Consider the following 12085-nt stretch of genomic DNA (forward strand, 5'->3'; position numbering starts at 1 on the left):
AAAGTTCTTAATCCCAATTCTCAGTTGTAATTAGTGCAAAGAGAAATTGTACCAAATGCTGGTAGAAACAACATGTCCTGGTTAACTGTGAATTAGGACAACATGCACAAACTAATGGCAGCTAATTTTATTATTATTTTTATTATTATTATTATTATTATTATTAAGTTAACCCTCTGTTGCCTGGATGCTATTATTCCAACAAAAACAGTTGCATGTTTTGCATCAGTTCACCAGGCTTCATTGGGCTCTTGTGCCGCAAAGCTACCACAGGAGAAGATCAGTATATGGTCGTTAAGAGAAAGAGGGGCCCATTCTTATTGCTTTTTAACCATTTCCAAAGTGGCCACAGAAGCTTGGCATTGACCCCTCATGAGTGCCTTTCCCAAACTCATTAATATTCAGAAGTCTCAATAGCTGCATCTCGAGCTTCTCCCTCCAAGTACAGTGCAAGATGCTGGACATGCCCATACATCAGTAGGCACTTTCAGGTGGCCAAAATACCCCGATGTAAACCCACATATTCTACCCCTATGCGGCTGTCGGGAGGCCACGTGAAAGAGCGGGAGGCGCCTGTGAGGTGCACTTTGTCACCCTCCTCCGGGAGGGATAATTGCCGGAGCACTCAAGTCCCCCCAGGCACTTAAATGCAGCCGCCTGAAAGTGGCTGCTAAGGGGATTACCATCAGCTGGCAAGCGCCTGACAGCCCACCTCCCCGCTGCCCCTGCCCCCCCCCCCCCGCCCCGGTTCAGGGCGTCAGGGCAGGGGCAGCCGGCGCGTGATGTCAGTCCTGGGGCCCAAAAGGACAGGAGCCGGAGTGTGCTCCGAGGCGCCTCCCGTGTAACTGTCCCTTTCAGGTGCCAGCACTGCGCTTTTAGCACTACCACCTGAATGACAATTCCACAGGTCTGATTCCACTTCTGCAGGCGCATTCTTGGTGGAGAAGGCATCTGAAAGGGCCTAGTCTGGTTCAGTTGCTCACACTCTGGGGCTTCTTTCAGTGGGTTTCGGCAGATGCTCTATGTCCCGCCTCACTATTGTACTGTCAGAATTACCGCCTTTAAAGCAAGATATTAAACCAGTGTTCTGTAGCCAGTAACGATTCTCTAGCACAAGCTAAGTAGTGCAGGGAATACTGCAAGGCACCTGTGTCAATATCTGACCCTCATCAAAAACCACGAAAATATTTTAAGAGACCATTAGTCTCATAACTTGATGAAGGGCCCTGCCTCTGCACAAAATGGCTGCGGTGAGTTCTAACATGGAATAACTGCACAAGTTAATTCATCACATGTGAAGCACTAATGAACCTTTGCAAGAGAAGTGAAAATATGCCACACAGTTTTATGGCCTCTCCTACTTTCTGCCTTGAAAACATGTTAGTTCTTGATTTACTGACGCTGGCCATGAAATTCCATTGGTGTTTTCCTGGTCGTCTGTCATAATTCCAGTCACTATGGAAACCAGAGGAAAAATAAAGAGGATATAAAAGTTTTCCCAGTAGTTTAACATGCCCTCAAAGTGACCCAGATGTAGGAGGAAATAACTTAAAGCAGTTAAGTGAATGTTACTGTAAAAGGAAGTTAAATTCTGCGCTAAGTAGGTCATTCATTTAAAAGGAAATTAATTATTCCAAAGGAAAATGTACAATTCCAATAGTTGGAGGATGTCTAAAACAAAGAAGTTGCAGATGAAGTGACTGAAGTAAGAACACAAAGCTGGAGAAACTCAGCACGTCAAACAGTGCAAAGATAAAATACATAGCCTTGAACCCTTCATCAAGGTAGGAGCAAAATGCAGAAATTAGAGCTTGGAGGATGGTGCTTGAGAGTGATCACTGCAGCCATGTTTACCAATAAAGAAGTCACCAGTATTTAGATTGCAGCACTTTGTACACTGATCACGAGGAGGAAATGACCTCTCTGCCCACTGAAACAGCTAATGTGGCAAAGGACCTGCTGCAACTCTCTGCCAAGAAGAATTGTTGAGTGGGTCACGTCGATTTTTCATGAAGCTTGGGGGCCGACTTTTACTATCATTGTAATTTAACTCCTGGCATGAGGCCGACTTGTTGCTGACTCCACTAGAAAGGGAATCAGCCGTGGCACAGTGGGTAAAGCCACAGCTGCTGATCACTGATATGAAGTCAGCTACAAACACTAGCTGCAGACAACCAAATCCGAAGAGCCCAGAGCGGCTATTAACGTAAAAAAATACATTGCTGCCGCCATGCCATCAGATGACAGAGTGGAGACATTTCTGCATCATTGCCGAAGTCCACACAGTGTGAGGCGCATGTACTAAGCTCCTCACTTTACTTGTTTGTCAGCCAATGGGCTTTTATACCTCATGCTAAGCATTATAAAGGGAATAACAAAGGGCATATATATCTGCACACCTACTGGTCCTCGTGCCTTTGTTACTGAGATTTTATAATGCACAAGTCCCGTAGAAAAACTGTCAACAGCATCCTGTATGGCACTCCCCCGCTCGGATATCTTAGCTCTGGTTCACTGACATCACAAAAAAGGGAGCGACCTCACACCCATATCTCTCTATTTGTCTTACATTCATTTACCTATCTAAGAGCCTTATTATACCAGCCTCCACTGTCACCCCCAGCAATGAGTTGCAGGCACCCACAACTCTGTTAAAAAACTTACTCTGACGTAGCATGAGTGGCACAGTTAGTGTTGGGTCGGACAGTTAGCATAGTGTTTAGTAACAATGCTGTTACACCACCAGCAACCTTAGGTCAAGTTTATCGTCATCTGATTTTACAAGTACAACCCAACGAAATTGCGATGCAAAAACATGCAGACACAACCAGACATTACATGCCTACAGACAAATTATACACATGCAGGACAACAAGTATTATATCTATAAAAATAAATAAATAGATAGATGAATAGAATTTGTTTTGCACATATGAGAGTTTTGGACATTTAATGTGAGAAGTTCATGGAAAGAAGCTGCTCCTCAGCCTGGTGGTGCTGGCTCTAATACTCCTGTTTCTCTTCCCCGACGGGAGCAGCTGGAAGATGTCGTGTGCAAGGTGGAAGGGGTCCTCAATGATTTTGCGCGCCCTCTTCAGACAATTGATAGATCATATCGGGGGGGAGGGGGGGAGGGAGACTCTTATGGTCCTGTGGATTGACCTCCGATCCATTTTTCTGCAGCAACTGTACCAGTGTGATGCATCCGTCCAGGATGCTCTCAATAGAGATCCTGTAGAAGGATGCCATAAAGTGGTCGGGAGCCTTGCCCACTTCAATTTCTCAGGAAGCGCAGTCACTGTTGCACCTTCCTGACAAGTGAAGAGATGTTGATTGTCCATGGTAAGTCACTACTAGTTAAGTGAACTCCAAGGAACTTGGTGCTCTCCACTCTCTCTACTACAGAGTTGTCGGTGTGTAGTGGAAGGTAGTCGTTCCTGATCTTTTGGAAGTCCACGATCATCATCTTCGTCTTGAACAGGTTGAGACTCAGGGTGTTACTTTCATGACATTTCACGAGATTTCCCACCTCTTCTCTGTAGTGCCAACTACAGTGGTGTCATCTGTAAAGTTGATGACACTGTTGGATCTGGATCTGGTGATGCAGTCGTGTGAATAGGAGCGAGCTGACCACACAACCCTGAGGTGCGCCAGTACTCAGCGTGATGGTGTTCGATATTCTGCTACCAACCCAAATAGACTGTTGAGTCCCAGCAAGGACAGCTTCTCTACCAGCTTCTGAGGAATGATCATATTAACTGCCAAGCTGAAGTCAATGAACAACAACCTGGTGTACAAGGTGTAATTCTCAGGTGGGCCAGGACAGAGTGAAACAACAAGGCTATTGCATCATCTGTGGAACGGTTTCTTCTATAGGCGAATTGAAATGGATTCAGCATCTCTGGGAAGTATGCTTTGATGCAATCCATCATCAGACTCTCAAAGCATTTCATAATGGTGGAGGTCAGTGCCATATGGCGTTAGTCACTGAGGCCTGTTATTGTTGCCCTCTTGGGTACTGAGATGATGGTGGCAGTCTTGAACCCTACGGGAACAATTGACTGCTGCAATGAGGTGTTGAAGATATCCATGAAGACCTCCGTCAATTGGTCTGTCCAGACCTTCAGTACCCAACCACGTTTGTTATCTGATCCCATCACCTTGTGTGGATTCACCTTGAGTAGGGATCTCCTCTCCTCGGCCACAGCTATACGGGGGCCAGTTCATCAGGGGAATATGAAGCTTTCTTTGGCGTCATCCTGTTCTTCTCATCAAACCATGCTCAGAAGGTGTTCAGTCTGTCCAAAAGGGAGGCATCATTGTCCTTAATTCACAAGCTTAACTTGTGATCTATAATAGTCTGAATCCTTTACCAAATGCGCCTCGTGTCGCCAGTGTCGCACAGCTGTCTGTGGAACTTCTGTGCATTCCCTCGCTTTGCCTTCCAGACTGCATGGAAGAATTCAGCCCTGGCTGATCTTAGTTCCATCCTACCCTGTCTTGAAGGCAACATCATGAGCTCTGAGAAGGGCTCAGACCTCTGCAACAAACCATGATTTCTGGTTAGCTCTGGTTGTGAAGCATTTGATCTCAGTGACATCCTCAATGCACTTGCTGATGTAGCCAGTCACTGAGCTCATGTACTGCTCAATGTTTACATGACCATTGTAGGAGGCCACCTCCCTGAAACAGCTCTAGTCCCTGCAGTGGCGGATTGACTGCCACCCAGGCCCTAGGCTGAACTTTAGAAGGGACCCAACCTTTCATTGAGGATAAGGAGGAGAATTCAGATGCTCTGGTTGAGGGTCTCAACCCAAAGCATTTCAAGTCCCTCTGCCACTGAGCTGGCTTAGTTCTCTGCTCTGGAAGTAGTTAGCCACCAGGTTCAGATGCAATCAACATGGTGGCAGGGCAGGCCGGTTCCCCACACCCTCTCTCCCGTTGTTACACACCACCCCTGCACTCCAATCCACAGCTTCCAACTGGGCCAATGAGCCCCAGCCAGAATCATCTGCCATTTTACAGCAGATATGGTAAATGCAGAGCGGGCCAGCAATGGCCCCCAATGTCTACTTTCATTGTCCGTACATCATGCCCTCCACACAGATGCCAGTGTTTCATTGGTCTATCAAGCTATCAATCAAATCACAGACAGGCCCCCTTACCTTCCAGGTCCATAGGCTTCAGCCTACTCAGCCTAATGAGTAATCCACCACTGGGACCACGAGTCTTGCAGCGCTGCTATGGCTCCCCCCACAACCCCCCACCAGCCATGTTCTGATCTCCCTATGAATTGATCTAGTTTGCTTTACCAGCAGTCTGTACACCAGAATTAGCAGGACAAATATATGATCTGAGTAACCAAGGTGGGGGGCGAGGTGCAGCCTTGTACCCACCAGGGACGTTGGTGTACACCAAGTCCAGGGTGTACTCTCCTCTGGTGAAGTTCACATGCTGTTGAAACCCTTTTCAGGTTGGCAGACGATCATGGCACCATCAGACTAGGAAGTTTGGGCTTCGCAGATGGCACCTAAGCTCCTTCATGGCTTCACCCTCATTAGCCGAAGGTGGAACATAGACTTCAGTGTGGCTGTGAATTCCCTTGGCAGGTAGAAAGGTCTGCATTTCACCAGAAGGTACTCTATCCCTGCTGAGCAAAAGGTCTTCACAACAGAGACATTGGTGCAGCAATTCTTATTGATGTAAATACACAGTCCCCCTCCTCGAGTCTTTCCAGAAGCAGCAGTGTCTCTGTCTGCCCTGTCGGAGATAAGTCCATCCAGCTGGATCGCTAAGACTGGAATAGTGTCTGTAATCACCAGAGCATAGCAGCCCTGCAGTTCTCTCTGGTTCAGGTGCAGACTCAGGTCATCCATTTTTTTTCTCCAGCTGTTTTACATTTGGAGTAAAATCATTGGGAACGGGGTCTGACCACAATGCCAGCCTGTTTTCCACACTTCTGCCTTCTCCAACAGCACTTCTGATGGCCTCCCACACATTCTCCGTGATCCGCTCCACAGTTTGCAGTAGTCTGTGTTCCCTGCTTCGGTAAGTTTAAACCTTATGGAATCTTATGCTAAATTGAAAGTCTGGGTCGTGTTTTGTATTTTGATGAGTTTCCGATCATAGATACAACGTAGTGAGTTGGGGATTTCACTGAAGAGACTACAGCAACCTCACGCACAACCATCTTGAAACCTGGGGTTGAATCCTCTGTTTGTAAGGTGTTTGTACCTACTCCCTGTTTCTGCATGGGTTTCCTCAGATGCTCCGGTTTCCTCCCACCCTTCAAAATATACAGGGGTGTAGTAGGTTAATTGTGAATAATTTGGCAGCACAGGCTTGTGGGCCCGAAAGGCCTGTTAACTTGCTCTGTATAGATATACAAATATTCCTCCACACGCCTTAAGCAGATGTCCTCTGGTATTTGCTATTGTCTCCCAGTTCCAGCCTGAACTGTTGACCATTCTTTGTCTCCCACAGATGCTGCTCAACCTAGTGAGATCCATTGTTGCAGCAATTACTGAGGGCTGGGAAAAGAGCCAGGGAGTGGTCTCTGGGTGTGTGCTGGCTCCACCTTACCCTGAGAAAATCAAAAGACCAGACAGCATCCATGGGTCAAAATGGCCTGTCAACATTTTGAGTCAAAACCTTTTATCTGGACTAAGATAGGTGAAATTACATATGTAGGGTGAAAGAAGTCCCCAGTGGTAATAGAGTGAAGGACAGGTAGGAGAGACAGTTGGGGGAGGGAAGAGAGTTAGAGAGAGAAAGAGGAACAATGGAATCAGATAAAAGAAAACAATGTTCATGCTATTAGTTCGAAGCTGGTCCAGGGAAAATATATTGTGTTATCCTCAAATTTACATTACATAATAGATGAGGCTGAGAACAGGTGGGAATGGTTGGGAAAGTTAAAATGGTTGGCTACAGGAAGCTCCAGTTGAGATCCACAAAATATAAGTGTGCTGCAACCATCTGTATTCACACATCTCAGTTTGTGGGCTGTGAATTCATGATTCTGGAACAGCAACACACGATCTAAGCTGATGCAAGCTTGCAGTACTATGAGCTTGAATTAGTTGGTTCCCAGATGGACATGATACCTGGAGCTCACCACGATTTATTTTTATGATCATTTTTCGGGTGCACTGAAACCCTTGAGAAGGTGGTACTGAGCTGCCTTCTTGAACCATAATGTTGCTGGGTAGAGTTCTAAGATTCACACCTAAAGAATTTTTTTTTTAATTTAATTTTAAATTTAGACATTCAGCACGAAAACAGGCCCTTTCGGCTACAAACCTGTGCCGTACAGTTACACCAATTGACCTACAAGACTTCTAAAGGGCAGGACGAAACTGAAGCTCTCAGAGGAAACCCACACATACCCAGGGGAAACATACAAACTCAGTACAGACAGCACTGGATTCAAACCCCTGTAAAAGTATTGCACTAACTACTATGCTAACCTTGAAGGATTGATGATACCTTTCCAAGTCAGGATGGTACACGACTTGAAGGACAACCTCAGGTGGGTCATATGCACCTACTGTCCTTGACCAGATCAAAGTAGCCTGGGCCACTGTATTTTGACACGAGTACACACTTGCACTGTCTGAGCCCCAGGAAATGCACACTTCGCATCGTGCCAATCAAGAGGACTGCTTTATCCTGAATGATGGATGTAAAAATAATTCCATAGAGCTATCTTGGGAAAGAGTAGGAGGAAATTCTGCCTGGTAGCCTGCAATCATCCTAGGTCTTTATCAGATTGTATGAGGAAGCTTGCTCTGTGTAAATTTAACATTTAGAGTGAACAGAAGATTTGGTAAAAATAATTTCTATCCTTTTGTGTACGGCTTGGTCATGAGGACAACAAAGTGCAGTCTTGTGAGGCACCCAGATAACAACTTAAATAGGAAAGCAAGCAAGACATACTCCTCCTTGTTCCAACTCTGTCATGTGTAGAACTATGCCCGATCTTCCTCCAACATACCATCTAAGGGTCCATACACCTAGCACCCTCAGCTCTGCGTACAGTGTCCACAGCTGGAAGGGTTGAGAATGCCACTGATTTCTCCCATTAAATCTTACTCTTCCTTCATTAGAACTGAAAGAATCCCTTATCGCCACAGCTATTGAAAGCTCAAAGGAACAGAATGCCATGTAAAACTGCAGATGGAGACATAGTCAAAAATAATAAAATATGTAATTAGGAAAGGAATGTGGCCATAAATGACTTCCCGGCCCAGCCAGTGAATGGCATCTCAATTAGGATTTGTCCATTGCTGTGACATTAGTGGCTACTCAAGCAGTGAGTGATCAAAGTTACAAGAATGTAGCAGACAAATCAGTGCATAAAAAGCCCAAGATTAACTGCAAGCTCTCCTACTTCAGGATTCTCAAAGGCTGTGATCACCATTGGGCCTCATTACAAAAACATCCATTACTGTGCAGCCCAAAGCCTTTGGTTCATGAAAATGATGTTAAGGCTGATTGGAGAGCAAATAAAACAGAGCTGAGACACAAAAGCAGGATAAGAACACACTGTTTAAAATTAAGCCAAATTGGTGAGTGAGGTGGACACAACAGACATTTTGCCTCTTATCATGGTACTCTGCTTTTTATTCATTTTGTGTGAGCAGAATTGAGAACATTTAATTGGCTATAGTGTGTGAAGCTCAAGGGCAGGATGCTGTAACTAGAGGAGAAGAAACCTATTAGTCATTCAGACCTGAAAACACATTTCTTGATTGTAGCATGGTTTAAAATCAGGAATGGGGAGGTTCTATTCTCATTTATAACCCACCAAATCTGATTCATGTGAGAGTTTGGCAACCTTTGCACGAATTGCTAAGGTGTACGGAATAAATATTTGTGAGGTCGTGATGCCAGACTGTAAACCGAGAGAAAACCTGTGCTTCTGCAACCATTCACCACAGTCCAGTGAGTTAAATATCTATTACATCAATCCAGTATCACAGTATCCCAGGGTTGTTCATCCTACCTGGATCTTGGGTTCTTCACCTCACTAACACTTTACAAACTCTTCAAAACAACATGAACCTTTTACCTCCTCAACACCTCATATTTCGTCTGGCACCCTCCAACCAGATGGCATTGACATCAACTTATCCTGATTCTGTTAGCCCCCTCCCCCCCTCGTCTCTCCCCATCCCCTGTCCCTATTTCTCCTTTCCTCTCTCTCTCTCTCTCTCTCTAGCATTTCAATCACAGCATCTGCATACTTTCATGTTTCACTCAAAATTTTACTTCATTGTTATGTTTCTGTCAGCCCCTGATGTGAATTATCCTGTGTTCTTATCATTGCTCCTGGATTACTCCATCCAAGTGGCAGAGCAGGTTTAAGGGGCTGAATGGCTTTCCCTTGTACTATGCTCTTTCCAGTGCTACCTTGCACCATTTGTATTTATTATCTATTTTTAATTGAATTAATGTAGTTTTGTAGATTTTAATCTGCCTATTTATATTCATTTGTTTTCCAGCATGTAGAAGCCAATTCTGGACATTTAACCCCAATCCACCCAATTGCACCCAAATTAACCTACAAACCCATACATTTTAGAGGGTGGAAGGAAACCGGGGCCACCGAAGGAAAACCACGCAGACACAGGGAGAACATACAAACTCCTTACAGACAGCGCTGGAATCGAACCCTAGTTACTGGTGCTGCAATAGCAAAGCACTAATTGCTATGTTAACCATTCGGTTGCAACTAGTAAGAATTTTGGTGCATATGAGCTTTGTACAATGTAAATGAAAATAAACTCATTATCATTAAAGTGTACATTTCATTTCACAGTAAGGTTTATAGTTTGATTGTGAGTTGCAATGTTATACATTCTGCACTTATAGATTGTCCACAGAAGAAAGTGCAATGTTTTCTTTTGGAAGTTACTTCTGAATATCTTTTACACCGCGCTCTTCTCTGGTTCAAGATTAAATCCTTATCTGGGGCCAGGGATATAACCTCCTCATCTTACTCATGTTTTTATGCAATAATTGTGTAACCACCTGGTTCTTTGCCATCTTCTTTATTGAAAGCAGATTGTTGTTAATTCATTGGTATCAAGATCGAGAAATGTTACTGATTGTTACCTGGAAAGGGAAGAAAGGTCAGACGAATTAAGTTTGTATCTATGAGAGTGTAAAAAAAAGGGGACTTGAGTGAAGCATCTAAGATTGTGAGGGATCTGAAATGCCAGAGGATAGTGTATCTGTGGAATTTGTTGCCACAGATGTTTGTTGAGACCAAGTCATTGAGTGAATTTAAGGCACAGCAATAGTGCATCAAAGGTTATGGGGAGAATACCGGACAGTGGGGCTGAGTGGCAGGGCAGACTCGATGGGCTGAATGGCCTATTTCTGCTCTTATGTTTTATGGCCTTGTGGAATTGGTGGATAGGAGAGGATGTTTCCTCTTTTGGGAAAATCTTATTTAATAAACAGTAATCCATTGTATAAGGGATTATCCATCTAAGGCAATGGTGAGTTGAACTTTTTTGCTCTCAGAGGGTCTAAGGAAGAATTCCAAAATCTCATCACCCACTGAGAAATAAAGTGGAGATGGAAACAGAACCTTTGAAGAGTTTGAAGGTAAATCAATTATTGATAAGCAATCGGGAGAACACAAATCAGTTTTCATCACGGGGTCCATTGAGTGTTGGCACAACAACAACCTTGCACTTAACATGAGCAAAACCAAGGAGTTGATTGTGAACTTCAGGAAGGGGAAATCAGGAGACACAAACCAGTCCTCATTGAGAAGTCAGAAGTCAAAACATCAAAGTCCTGGGTGTCAACATCTCTGAAAATCTGTCCTGGGGCTTTCATGTTGATACAGTCATGAAGAAGATTCACCATCAGCTACATTTTGTAAGGAGTCAGACACTTGGAAATCTCTAGAGGTGTACCATATAATTGTTATATGCTTGCCTCTGTTCCTAATTTGTACATTTGTATAATTGTATGAATATAGTACACACTTCAAAATAAACCTATTAGTTCAGAAGAGAACTTCTTTGAGTTCATTTTAATTTTCTTCTAATGATACTCCTCAAAATTCACACAGATTTTTCCAAAATTATCCAGAGAGCTTTAAAACTTTGGAAGTATCTTTATGGGCCAATTGTCACTTTAGATCTGAGGCTGATAGATTCTTGTTAGCTACGGGGGTGGTGGGGGGGGGGAGGGAATTCAAAGCTGCATATTTGGTTTTAGATCAGTCACGAACAGTGAAACAGACTCGAGAGGCTCAAGATTTGGCAAAATAACAAAAAAATGACCAGCATTTCTGCATTTCCAACTTGATACCTGATGACCAGGAGTGAATGGGTGGGAATGTGCAAATGCATCAAGAAGCATCAGGTGGGAGTAAGTTTACATTGATCTTTAATGTTCCCCACTGTCAAATAGTCTGTTTGAATTCCGACATAATTCTGGCACACTTAGAAAAGAATGAGAATAAATTTCTTCTGGCATTTTTTATCTCTAACTGACCTGTTCCCTGATATTAGGTCCAGGATAGATTGGATGATTTGTAGACTGGATGCTGGGTGTCTTGGTTTTGAGAGTCTTTGGAGCTCAGTAGCTGCAAAGTATTTGAATATTTTTATGGCCCAGGTAGATAGATTTCTGATAAATGCGACTAGAGGAAGTCGACAAGAACAAGATTTGATTTTTACAGTCAGATTGGTTGTGATTATATTGACCACTGGAGCAGGCTCAAGTAGCCAAGTGAACTCCTCCTGTTCCTCATTGTACGTTTGCATGACTGGCAACTGCTATTAATTGGATTACAGTATAAAATGTAGATGGCATAGCGAAACATGCTGGTGCAGTCACAAATGCTCCTAAGAAGCTCCAGCTTCTACCTTTGACCACCACCTTTCCCCTGACCCCACTGCATTCTGTTTGCACCATTGAAACAAACTTTTTTTTTTGCACTAACTGCAACTGTGAATATTTCTCTCTCTATCCTTTTATCCGCCCCTGTTTGTAAGTTCTTCTCATGCCCGCATGGGTTTTCTCCACATGCTCTGGTTTCTTCCCATGTTCCAAGGAC

Source organism: Narcine bancroftii, chromosome 8 (assembly GCF_036971445.1).
Source record: "Narcine bancroftii isolate sNarBan1 chromosome 8, sNarBan1.hap1, whole genome shotgun sequence".
NCBI classification, from domain to species: Eukaryota; Metazoa; Chordata; class Chondrichthyes; order Torpediniformes; family Narcinidae; genus Narcine; species Narcine bancroftii.